This window comes from Apteryx rowi, unplaced genomic scaffold (genome assembly GCF_003343035.1).
Source record: "Apteryx rowi isolate R43461 unplaced genomic scaffold, aptRow1 scaffold_14, whole genome shotgun sequence".
NCBI classification, from domain to species: Eukaryota; Metazoa; Chordata; class Aves; order Apterygiformes; family Apterygidae; genus Apteryx; species Apteryx rowi.
In genome coordinates, this window is record NW_020447641.1 from 226,543 (window position 1) to 240,366 (window position 13,824).

General features: G+C 38.6%; 1 long non-coding RNA gene across 2 annotated transcripts in view; it reads left to right on the forward strand.

The window, feature by feature from the left end:
- The window catches only part of LOC112961941, a 115,396-nt gene that overhangs the window by 66,255 nt on the left and 35,317 nt on the right, over positions 1–13,824 (forward strand). For both annotated transcript variants that reach the window (XR_003252167.1, XR_003252168.1), the window contains exons 8-10: positions 2,939–3,082; positions 6,636–6,824; positions 7,687–7,922. This is a non-coding gene — a long non-coding RNA (uncharacterized LOC112961941). The remainder of the gene's footprint in view (positions 1–2,938; positions 3,083–6,635; positions 6,825–7,686; positions 7,923–13,824) is intronic.

Sequence of the window (13,824 nt, forward strand, 5' to 3'; positions counted from 1 at the left end):
AAATAAGAAGGTGTCTCTGTTAACTCTGTTCATTTAAAAGTCAGCAAAACATCTAAAATAGAGGTGTGCATTTTCCCTTTTAATATTGCCTTGACTTGGAGGTGACATTTTATTTTTCCTTATGACAATCTGTACCCTGGCATCTGCCATCAAGGCCACAATTTCTTTGAATTCAATCTGTAGCTTGCAGGCCATGAAAAAGCTGCTTAGCAGAGAAGTAGTGTGGTGGACCCAGGCTGTCTGGCTGTTCAGTCTGGGACAGGTTTGGGAGCATGTTGGGGCAAGAAGTAGAGTCTCTGCAACAAGGAGCTTTGCTGGAGCCAGTGTGAAGAATGAGGTTTAGATTTGCAGGCTTCAGGCTTGCCTCAGCCTTCAGACATTGCGAATCCACAGAAGGGGCACTTAAAGCTATTTCTGTCTCCATCTCCTTGAGCTGTATCTTCTGTAGCTGTGGAAGAATAAGGACGGCTGTGCAACTAGGTGTTAAATGCAGTATCTGATAGTTTGCATGGACTTGTGCTATAGCTTGTTTTTCTTGCAGGGTGTCTCCCAGTTTCTCATGAACTTTAGTTAAGCCATTCAGAAGAGCTAACATATGGCTCTTTCTACGACTCTTGCTGGCTATGAATGTTCTTTGTATTGGAGAGCTGCGATTTGACTATTTTGTACTAAAAGCTGCAGTCTGTTTTTCTTTTATAACTTTGTATTTTGCATACTAATGATATTTTATATCACAAAATAGTAATATCCTCTTCTGTATATTATCATTGCCTGTACTGTGTTACAAATATTATCATGTTTTCAAGTGTTCTTAATAGATATCCTTATATGCAGACATTTTATGATACAGAGGTATACTGGCTTACTGGTAAGACAAAATTGGCAAAATTTTGCTGGGAAAAGAGGGGTTGTTTGTAGTTTGCCAGGAGAATAAACAGAAGAGAAAATACAGCAAGAGGGAGCAGCTGAGGTGAACTTTTTTTAGGGGGGGTAAAGTTTATTCAGTGTTATGTTAAATATATTTAAAGCTACTGCAATATACTGTAATGCAAACAAATCTTTTGGCTTTGTGCAAATACTCATTTTTTCAGTGCAGACTCAAAAAGAACTGCCAACAATTCCATGTAAAGTAAAATAAAAAGGTATCAATGGGATGAAAAGATTATTGGATCCATGAACAATTTACATTTGAATTTTTGCTTTGAATTGTCCCAAATGGTAAAGTTCATTCAACATCATGTCTCCTAACTGCATACATATAGCCCATATATTCATGACTTGAACATGGATATAAAGAAGAATCTTCTCTAGTGCAATAAAGGCAGTGAACATATGGAAATTTTATTGAAGCTGATACTGTGGATGTTCAGCAAAGATGCAGAAATTATTGAGATCCTTCATGTGCTTAAATTGGCATGAGGTTTAAATGCTTTGTGTAAGGGTACAAACTAGTGCCCTTTGAAGCTGCTGGATTGGACCAATATTGCAAACAACAGAGGAGAAAAAAGACATAGATATGGTATTTCATGGAAACGAATGCCTTCAACACCCAGTGAGGACAGGAACATGACTACTGAAAATAGTTGTGACCCATAGTTTATATTTAGATGGGAGAACAAAGAAAGATACATACACACACACACACACACACACACATATATATATAGAGAGAGAGAGAGAGAGAGAGAGAGAGAGAGAGAGAGAGATGGCTATTTTACAGGTATCCATGTTCTATCAAATGAAATGAAGCTACAAGATTTCATCTGCCTGTTTTCCTTTCTGTACTCTCAGCTTATTGCAGATGACTGCAGGGCATTTCCTTTGAATGGTAACTTCCATCTGTACATCAGGTCATCAACATTTACAAGCCACAGAAAATACACAAGGTCTTGATTACTTTTTTCAAGATGTTGCCTGCAACTGTGCAGATTTATATTGTTTGTGACAGTCAAACTTAGAGTCCCTCAAGATGTTTCAACAATACTGTAAGGTCACTTCCTCATTAGCTCATTATTTTTAATTGCAACATGACCTTTTATTTTTACATGGTGCTAGAGAACACTATGGTTTTCAGTAACTAATACTATTGTCTGATTGCTCAAACTTTGAGGCCTTGGCCTAGATCCAGCCTTATTTTCCTCTTAAAGAACAGGTCGTAGATGTAGGGCACATCTAGCTGGGGTTCCAGTGGGGAGGGGGAAAATGTGTCATGATTTTGGGGGGAAGGCTAGCAGTGCCAACTGTCACATTGAGTTCATTTCTGTATAATCAGGCGCAGTAGCAAGTGACCTGCCTCAAAGCTGGAGGTTCARCCTTAATTAATTTGCAAGAGCAGAGAAGGTTGTGCATTTGAAACTAGTCATCAGACGCTTAGCTTCCTGACATTGCTTCAACTGCCTGTGCTATATGCGAAATCTCAGAGGAAGTATAGCTTGTTGGTGTTCAGTGTTTGACCTTTTCAGAGAGGGGGACATATCTGAATTATCATGAGCATGTCATATCAGTCTCTTACAAGTCGGACCACAGCAACTGAGCTGAAGTTTTTCAAACTCCTTTCCCTCCCACAGCTGAGACATCAAAGTATTCATGTGGTCTTAAAACTTTGAACAGGCTTGAGCACCTGTACTGTAGAAAAAAAAGTGTTTATAGTGAATATTTATTTTTTGGTAGTGTTAAAATGAGATGAAGTAGAGACTGCTGAGTATCCTGGATTACTCTTGATTTAAAACTGAAAGCATTTGCCAAATATAATCTCAAACCCATAGGGGGCAAAAGATGTATTTACAATTAAGATGTAAATCATTAATTTATCTCATTTTGTACTGAAATATAGCGAACAGCTGAGCATTTAGATTTGTAGGTAACTCAAAAGTGGCTAGCTGATCAACTCAGGTTCTTTTTTGTCTTTTTCGTTTTTGTGTTGTTAATTTAATTTAAGGTGCTGAACTGATCTCACTCAGGTCTTGATATTTGCCATTCAAAGAGGTGTGTCTGGGACATGCGGAAGAGAGAGGCAGAAGAAGGGAGACATACATCACCTATTGTTCTCTTTCTAAGCAGAGGGGTTGCCAGGCAAGCCAGAGTAAGTGGTTATGTTTGTAAATATAAAATAAAGTTTCTGCAGAAGTAATTATGTCTAAATTGATTAAAAAACATCTGATCTGACAGTCAATACAAATGTTTTAAAAGGTAAGGAAAAAAAAAATTGTACTCTGAGGTCCTTATGCCTACATTTTTGTATGAGGTAGAGTAATTGTGCAAAAGATGCAAATGCTGTCGATAATGCACTATGAAAATCTACCCTTGAGTTTGTAAATGCATGGATGAACCCTGGGGCATCAACTTGAAGAGATTTAACCCGCAATGACAGCTCTGATCAAATGATTAATAATAATAACAATATTAAGCTGTGTTTTGAGCTGGAAATAGAAACCTGACCTGAGAATCAAAAATATGTGTAAAATGAATAGCCATTAAAAATCACTGATTACACATATATTGTGATCCTTTGCGTCAGATTCCAGAAAACAAAAATCCAATAACATTTTAGTGAAAATAATGCTCAGAGAGCTGCCAGCACTATTTAATTGCTAGGTGACTAAACTAAAGTGATTATGGAATCATTGAGCATGAATCTGGTATAACAGCAGCTGTAATTTTTAGGGCTCCACTGAGTGCAGTGAAGTTGCTTCAGATTATGTTAGGATAAATTAATTCTTAATTTGACCATTGTCCTCTTATTTGATAGCGCAAAGACCAAATATTTTGTACTGTTTGCGAGATGGAAGACTTGTATTTCCTAGACTTAGACAAAGCAAATATATCTAGTGAGGCACACATTTGAACCAGGTTTTCTAATGTATTTCCACCTATTCTGACATTGTCTAGTTTTACTCTTTACTTTCTGAGAGTAGTGATGACTTTTACTACCAAAAAAAAAAAAAATCCAAGGTGATGTCATGAATAGGTAACCCAATACACGTGCTAAGTTTTTTGCCAATGTTCTTCATCGCTAGTTGTATACATAAACTGGTTAAGTCCATGGATTTGGAGAGGTTAGCATAATTCAGATTACAGTAAGGATGGAAAAAAGCAAGCTGATATAGGGAGTAGGAGGAGAAGAAGAATTTTAAGTGCACAAACAGGGACAATTCTTTTATTTGAATGCATACTGTGTCCATCAGAGCCAGATGGACTGCTCCTTGAATGCCTTTATTCTAAATAAGTAATGTTCTCCAGACTAAGGGTGAGGATTTTTTGAATAAGCCTATCCATATGTCCACATTACAACCGGGAAGTGTAACAGCAGTATGGCTATGCCTAGCTGAGCTAGCATTAACCTAGCTCTGGTCACCATACCTGTGCAAATAGCGACAAACTTCATCATGTGTTGAACAAATCTGTTGGGGGCAATGAGTGCTCCCCTGGGCAAATGTTGCACTGAAATGTACATTCTGCTTTTCCTAACGTCATCTCGTAAAAGGAATGGATGGAGAAGACTTGGAAGAGCAAATGTAGAAAAAACTGTAATTCCTGAGTAATATTCCTTGATGGTGACTATGGAAACAAACTGGGGGAAGGAATTTTCACTTTTATAACAGTCATCATGCATGGAGCCTTGTCTCAGTTTGGCTGCACTCTCTGACTATTGTGTAGGTTCTTTAATGCAAGTCAGTCTTTAAAACACCGTCGGATTTGTAATACTCAGTGGTAGATGTTTCACGATGACTGTTTCAGAATAGTGTCCTAGTTCTGATGGGAATCTCAGACTTCTGTGATTAAGTTGAGTCACAAGCAGAGCTTGAGAGCTCAAAACTACTATGAGAAATGTAGATTTGCAACAATACAAATGCAGACACTGAATAATAGTATAGAATTAGTTTGGATTCCTATTCAAAAAATTGCTGATGACAGAAATGACATTGAGTCATTGAGGATCTCTTGACTTCAGACAGGTTTGATCCAAAATTCCTTTAAATGCTGTTTCTTTTGACTTTAGTGGACTTTGAATAAGGCTGTCTTTGATTTTGATTCACCTACTTGTATTCTGAGATTTGAGGATTTCCATGGGATCTCTCAATCCTGCTTCTCGTGGTTTCCTTCTCACAGCTGGAATGGCTGGTGTTAGTTTAGCACAGCCAAATTATCATCAGTGAATCATGAATCAAATGCAGACACGTGAGAGTGGGATCATGTTTTTAAAAGACCAAACTCCTACCCCCCCTTTCTTGACCAAAATGAAGTGACTCAGCCAAGAGGAAGAAACATTTCATAATTTTATGAGATTTAAATCTCAGATGTTTCTTTCCCATGTCTTAGCTTTAGTAATTGCTAAACTCAGACTGATAGAAATGACAAATAGTTTTGTTTTCCAGCTGATAATTTCTTTATTGTTTCTAATTTAAAAAGCTGAATAATTTATGTATAAAGGAGGATTATGATTCCTTTCTTGAAGATGAAGGGACATCTTTAAAAACTTCAAGAAAGTTCAAAATAAAAATAATGCAGCTGACTTCAAGAATAAAAACATAACAGCAGGGTAATTATTAGTGTTTAATAAATATCTATGTTACCACAGCCCCTAGAAATCACGATGAGACTTATGGACTCATTGTACACGTATAAAATAGACTATGTCCATAGTTGCTGTGATCTAAGGACTCAACGGCAAAGGGATCTTTACACCAAAGTTTCTGTGGCTTTGCAGGATGCCTGCCTTGGCACAGCATTTCTGCTGTGGAGATCCAGGTGCAGGGTCAGAGCTTCATGACTCCCAAGCGAATGCAATTGCAAATGTAAAGCTTGACACAGCCAAAGCAAATGCAGGTAACTCCAGAGATTTCAGCAATGCTACTGAGCAATTGCATAAGCTGAAATACTGGCCCCATGATGTGTCTATGTATGATAGATGAATGAATGGGAAATTTGTTTCTGTTCCTTCTGTCCTGTTTGCTTTTGTAGGTAACCTATACTTGAAGACCTACAGCTTTCTCTAAAGCCTACTTTCCTGAGGTTTTTTCCCTCCTCCCAGTCTAATATTGTGTGCTGGCAGACTGCTTCTAAGTTTCACAGAAGTGGACAGTGAAAAGAAGGAGATGAGGCTAAGCTCAGAAGTTTCTGCCCAGTTCACTTGTTTTTTACTTCCGTAGGTTTTAATGATTGTTTTAAGTGAAAGGAGCTGTCCATTTTAGATTGCTCATCAGAAGAGAAGAAAGATTTCTTTGCAGAAAAGGTTGCACTGAGTTTCTGCTACTTTGAACTTTTGGCGTGTGTCAGTTAAAGCTGCTGTTCATCTCTGCTGCGTGTTGCAGGTTGCAGTGACTTTTTGGAAGAATTACTGAGTTTACTGAATACTGCTAAATAGATCTGTGAGGTCTGTGTACTTGGCCTAGTGTTGTAAGAATAGAGTTTCAGGGCTCCTGAGAGTATCAGTTTTCAGATGTGCTTTTCTTCCAGTACTGGCAGAACACAATGAGGTGGATTTTATTCAGTGTGATTTTATCCGTTTTTCATGTTCTGCCTCTCCAAAACAGAGTTATTGCTTGTGGCCCTAGGACCTGGAAGTATCAGCCAAGTAATTAATAACAGCAGCTGTCAATGAACCAAAGATCAAATTGGTAAATAATGTTCTCAAGGGCAATACCTTTTAGGTCTGAGAGCAAGGCTGTTAACTGTTAAATAACCGCTGGCACAGAAGAGCAAATGGTGGCTGCTCCCACAGAAGACACCTGGGATTGGAGAGAGTGAGCTGAGACGAGGGCTCCCAGGACTGCCTCTGACACGGCTGCAGGTTCTGGAGGAGACGGCCCCGCTCTCTGTGACTTGTGAGAATGAGTTTAATTACTTGTCTGGCTCAACAACTCGGGTTACGTGCTGCTCTGGACATTTAGCATCATCTGTGAAACAGTGAAAAATGCAACCAGATCTGCTGGGATATTTATCCATAAGATGTAAAGATCTCCAGCCTGTGGTATATGTAACAGTAATTATGATTTTGCTCATTGTAGGTCCAAAATCTGTCCTCATTGGTATATTCATAAATTAATTTCCTGTTTCTGTTATAAATTTATAAATATTGTTTATGTACTCTATTAGAAATTCGTAATAGCATATTTGATTTGCTGTTTGAGAGATGGATTTGGTGTACATTTCCTGCATACACACTCCATTTATATACTCCATATATTATTCTGGAAATGACAAATATTTTGAGCACCTTTGTTTAGCATCTTTGATACAAAAATGACCCTGATATGATTTTTTTTTTTTCCTCTCTCCAGAAAGCTGTGGCTTTTTTTCAATACTAAAGGTATCTATTTTGATTTTCTCCAGGCACACAGTTTCATCCTAGGTCAACAGATTTGCTAAAATCCCTTTCTAACAGATCTGAAATGTAATCACTCAGTTCTTTTGGGTTTTCAGGGTGGGGGTTACCTCTCCAATTTGCAATCATAGTGCTGCTTCAATATTGTTTCCAACTTATGTGGGAGTAATTAAAACCTCCTTTAGGCTCCTGTTCAGTGCTGTTATCATCACTGGAGGCAGTGTATTCTTTCAGGTTTTGGGCCACAGTTAGATTACCTTTAATCCTTACTGCACAATCAGGACAGTTTGTCTATTTATTCTTGTTGCTTTCTTTGTATTTACGTGCATAAAGAACATTTTACAATTGAATTTTCTCTGCAGTGTCTACCTCATCCTGAGCACTGGAACTTGGACTTCACTCTCGCTCATCCTTCCCATGCAGCCACTTCCTGTGCACATCCTTCCTTTTTGACGTTCTTGCTGAGACAGTTATTCAACCTGATGGCCCCATCCCTCCACCAGCCAGCCGTGGATTCTCCTCTGTCACTGTGGGATGCCACGTGTTACCGGTGCCTGCCATCTGCCATCATGTTTCTTCCACAAGTAGGCTCCAGGAGGTAAAGTCCAAGCTAAGATGTGCCTCACAGGTTTCCCATCCGGTCAGCTTTATAGTCTCCTTCCCTGGTCTTCTCTAGTGTTGCCTCAGTGGAAGGCTCCTTTCCTGTTTCTAGTCTGTAGCCTTAAAGAAGGGAGCAAAAATGGGCCAGAGTCCTCTTACAAAGGTCCATGCAAAAGCACCTGTTGCTGAATTCACAGTACTGAGCATGGTGAATCTTAGGAATTCATCTCCTATTAACAGGTTATGTATTATTTCAGTTCAAACCAATTTCCTCATGAATATGGAACAGAAACCACTGAAATGTGAAAGGAGGAAATTCCGGAACACAGATTTATTTTCTTTGCTGTGGTTTGATCCTGTTCCCATTTATTTCAGTGGCTTTACATTCAGGCCCTACTGCTAATTTCTGTTCCATTCAGTTTCCCTAGTAACATTTATTTTTAGCAACATTATTCTTCAGGGATCTGGCATGGAGGGTTCACTTTGAATATGAACAATTATAATTTTATTTTAAGTGTGTCATTTCACAGACAAAAAAGAAAAAAGCTAAGTTGTTCCACAAGATTCTTATAAATATCTGAAAAAGTGACTATATCACGTGGTTAAAACCTTTATTACATTTTCAAAAGTTGTTTTTTCATGATTTCGGTGGAAAATATTTGGGAGACGGGTTGTTATGCATTCAAGTATTTTTAAATCTCTTAAAAAACATTATCCTCTCTACACGAGAGGTGTGTTATTCTGATTTTTTTGGATCTGCTAGCTTAGGAGCTATGTAGCAGGCCCCGAATTGTCAGCAGCACAGTGATTCTAAAAATAATTGGTCTCATGGAAAAAAAGAAATGCTCTTATTCATCTTCACCACTAGTCACCTTCCCTCCCTGTGAATTGTCAGGACAAAGGTAAAGCTGCTCTGGAGACCTGTTTCCATTTCTAGTCTCTATTTAGTGATCTATACTTGTATGGACATTTGGGTGCCTTGCCTAAGAATTTCTTCAGTTTCCGTAAGGAATGAAAGCAGCTGAAATTCTTAGTTGCAAGCCTCCAACAATCATTACATAGCAGGATTGTAGTAAGAGGTTGCAGGATTTTCTTGCTTGTTTTCTCCAATATTATTTGCTTGTCCACTTGAAGTCAACACAGAGATTCTGACTAAAGAACAAGTGTAGCAATTGGTAAGATTTTTTTTTTTGATTCATTGATTTACTGAATTAAGTATGGTTCATTTTAACCCTCTCAGCTCAGAGAGTGGCTGGCCTCCTTGACAGAAAGCAGTGCTTGAGAGCTTGGGCTCAATTTAATGAGAATGAAAATAACTCTGCTACACATTATGGGATTGAAAAGGAAAAAAGGGCAGTCTTATGTCAATGTGATGCTTACAGTTCTGTACAGTTATGTCAATGACAAAGATAAAAATGTAAATTGATGTTTTAGAGCTTTCAGTATTTTTCAAGGTAGCTTGGATTTAGCATGCTATTTCCCTATTAACAGATCAAGGACTTTCTGATTATGTCTTTCACTTAAGTTGCATAGGAAGGATGATCTGTCAGAAGTTATCAGCAGATGGATAATTATTTATCCTCTTATGTAGGCTCCTATTTATAGTATTTGTCAAGCGAGCTCCCTCCTAGGGACGGATTATAGTATGAGCACTACGTGGTGTGATGAAAGCCCTGCCATACCTCAGGCTTTGTAATTTCCTTTTATCTGAAATAATTGCCATAATAAGGCATAAGGACTAAAAAGCTCTTAGGGTTTTAACTGAAAGTCCCATGCTGGTCAAAAGATGCCTTGGTTACAAGCAGATGCTTCTATTTTCCGGCAGTCCTGAAATCAAGGCTCCTCTATAAATTAGAAAGAAGCCCTCATTTTCCCTGTTGCTAGGGAAATGATAAGAGAGGAATAATCCTTACTCTTCCTTGAAGAAATGACCAATTCATGTTATAAAATGTCTCATTCTCAGGATTTCTTGGCTCTGTAGCTTCATCTGTCCAAACAATCTTGACTAAGTCTGAGATAAGATAGTCTGACAAGACCTAGATGTTAAATAGGCCGATAAGATCTCATTGTTTTTTCTCAAGAGGTTAAGTAAAATGATGAGATAGTGGTAGTTAGTCATTGGCCCATCCCAACTGCTATGTCTGAGAGTGGTGCTAATGGGAGTTGATGGGTAGATTTCTGCCAAATTTAGGTGTTCGCACAGATGCATTTTTTTCCTTCTTACACCTTCCATGCTACAAATGCTCATACAAACCGCCTGTCAGTCAATTGGATTTGAGGGGCATGAGAGACAGACCGATGAGACAGAGAGTTAGGACGTTTACTAGGTTCCAGCTAGAACATTTCTGATTTCGCAGTTTTTAATTTTAACACCAAATGCTGCAACCTGCATTTGTTAGGGTGGGTTAATAATTAGCCCCTGCTTACACTGATGGTTTTGTTAGTGCTGATTATTTGATCTGCTTTAGAAGACACTATCCTTTCATACTTTGAAAGCTACGTATGATAGTGCTGCACATTATTTGCACTTTCCTTCTGTAGTTATCTTTTTGTCCTTTCTTAGAAGGAAAAGGAGAGAAAGAATGGAGAACTTTTAAAATGGCTACCTTGAAATAGTGTCTGCTTGTCAGAAGTGTGTCAGTCAGCTTTTGTTTCTGTAGACAAAAGGGCATAACAGTGCTAGCAGTACTATAGGGCCCAATACTAGTAGTACTATAGGGCCCAATACTGTCTTGGTGGGCTGTGGGATAGCAGTTTATCTCCGATTATGCAGTACCTGTGGTGTCCTGACTGCTGGCACCTAAATGCTTGGCACAGATTAACCTCTTGGGTCACTTCCCCAGGCCATTTATATAGGTTACACTCGCTCTCTTTTCCACTGTGTAATGACAAACACATGGAGAGATTTGTCCTTCCCAGAATATGCACATTCTAAGGAAGAAGAAAAGTAAAGATAAGAGTGAAAGAAAGAAATGAGTAAACACTACCTATTCTATGGAGTCATAGATTTTGTGAGAAAAGAAAGGAGGATACCCAGGACATGGTATCAGTGTCATGGTGAGGAGTGCCAGATGGTTTCATGCAGTATAAAAGTTAAGAAATATCTGTATTTACACATTTCTAACAGAATTAAAGGAGAACCAATGAAACTGGAGATGATAAAGTTTTCCAGACCTCATTGTCATCTCCTCCTACTCTTCTCTTCTCGGCCAATCCATGCTGGTTAATCGCTGACCTTTGCTACTGCCACCCTGGGTTTGTCATTTCCCAGCCTCTTACTGCTAACGACTTGCAAAGCACGAAGCCTCGCACGGGTTACTTGCGCTGGAGCAAGGACAGCCAGGGCCACAGGGAGCCTGTGTGAGTCCGGATATTCTGTATAGTCATACCAAGCAAACTGCACGTGGTTTCTTAGCTTCAGACAAAATCATCTGTTTATTACTGAACTTCTGTCTCCAGAAAACAGAAGCAGGCAATGTGAAAGAAGAGAATAGCAATGTGATTCACTACCAAAGAACTTTTCAGCTATTACAAAGAAAGAGCTATCCTTGTCAAGGGCAAAAGACTCTCAGGATTGCATTGTCTCCTTGCTCCTCCTGCTGCTAATAGTTCAGAGCAGACTTCATCATGCCAGATATAGCAAACTGACTGTTCTATATCTATGAACTCTCATAAACATCTTTCATCTGGTTTGACTTGCATATATAACAATGTAAAGACAGTTGATGATTCACTGGTGTCACTCCTTGCTGGCAGTTATAAAACCAATTCTGGACATTTCAAGGGAATTTTTTTTTTATTTATTTTTAATCTTTTAAAAATGAACGTAATCCACCCACCCATCATATGTGTGTCAGTGTGTGTATGTTATATTTTGACACTTTCTCATGTCAGGATTGCTTACCTGGGCATAGCTATAGGTGACAGCAGCACCTAGAAGATTCCCTGTTAGATTTCAACAGAAACTAGACATGAATATAAGTTTATTTACTCAGAAGAGTTGAATCAACAGTATGCATTTCCCCAAGATTTTTCTGGTCCAGTCAGCTCAGTGGAATTTAAATCCTTAAAACACTGTGTGATTATGTTAGCTAACACATAAACAGTAAGAGAATTACAGAAGTTTTCGACATCCACTATCATAGTTAAAGAATCTTGTTTGTTTTATCTGAGTCCTGGGTCTTCACTGTCCCAAGAGACACTACATCCTTCCCCCCCCCCCAAAGTTATGTAGATGGCAGTTCAAAAAGAAACAATATACAATACTTCTGTCTTTTTGTCTTAACTTCTTAATTAGCAGTCATTACTCCAGTATATACCAACCTCTCTCTAAGAGTAAAAATAACCCCAATCTAACTGGGATAGTTTTTTTTTTTTCTTAAGACTCCTTTTAGGTAGTTAGGACCAATTGCAAGAAGACAGATAGATTTGGACTTTGTGTTCAGCGGAAAACCAGTGTAGACACTGGTGGCATAATGTGTTCCCAGTGAACAGCACTGCTGAGCCAAAAGGCTGTCCTCTTCTAAGCGAGGTGAAGAAGCACCAGAATCAACTGGATGCTCAGCTAAAATGTCTAAAAATGTGAATTACTTCCATATTTAGAAAGCATATGTCTTATTAAAAACACATAGATTGAAGGTGCTTTTAACACTTCTGCTCTTACCATGACAGATCTGTGATATTCATATCCAGAGGCATCTGCCTGCAGAAGTTGTTCTATGTCTTTGGTACCAGAAATGTGTAAATAATGCGAGTATCTGAACTTTTGAATTGATAGCAGCTTAATACAATTGAATTTCCTGTTCTGGAAAGATGGAAGATCTTTTCATTAATGCAGGAAACAATTACTGCAGTTTATATGAGGTCAACTCATGCTTTTTAACACAAAGCAGCATTACTATGTAACCTGCTGCCACTGGATACCATTATGCAGTGAAATCCATGTAGGAGTGCATTTAAATGAACCACCTTATTTTGGTCTCAATGAAGAGAGCAAAACTGAATAATTTTCAAACTTTTTTTTTTTTCCATTTAAATGATATCATCAGAATTCTTCCAGGAACTGGCAGCACTCAGTAAAGATTAATACAGATTCAGGAGATTATAACATATTTATATGTCTCTCTATCTAGCAAATGTCATCTTTGTGCCCTAAATATAATACAGATAACAGACTTTACATCTCTCCCTGTAAGTTATTACGCTACTAATTTGTTTTGTATGGTCAAATCCTTTTAAGGAAGTGAGAATTTGGTGGGTACAAAATTCAATGCATCAGCTATATATATATGCTGAACTCCCTCTGGGTAATCTAAAGCTACATGATGCCATAATTCTAAAGCAGAAGTATGTCTGCACTTCACTGTAGAATTATGCGTAATGGGATACTGACAACATGGAAATAACATTTGGGCTTCAAAATGTTGTCATCTTCCCCCCTCACTACAAGTAACCTTTAAAGCCCTGTTTCTGCAGTGATTTACACAGTGGCTTGTTTTTATTTGTTCAGAGAGTTCATTGACTCCACGAAGAGCAGTTGTACTTTAGGTGAACGGGCTGGTAAATTTTACAAGCCTGGGATGAGGTTGGTTATAACAGCAGATCAGATGCGCAGTTTTGTGGGGCGTTTTACTGGATGTGTTTTGACATGTCAGGTTAATTAAACTCTTGTCGACAGTTGACTGCATTTTCCTGTCTCCTACACTTCTATATGTGCTGCTCTTAAGGAGCTTGTGTGTGTAGTTTATCCAGGCTCGGCTGAAAGGACACTTCCCAGCAGCAGAGGTAGAAGTGGGGTGACGGCAGGCAGTGTGCAGAGCCCTGGGCCAGGAGCAGAGGGGAGCGGAAAGTGTGGGGAAGCACGTGAAGAAGCTGAGAAACATTCCTAGATCTGAATCTGA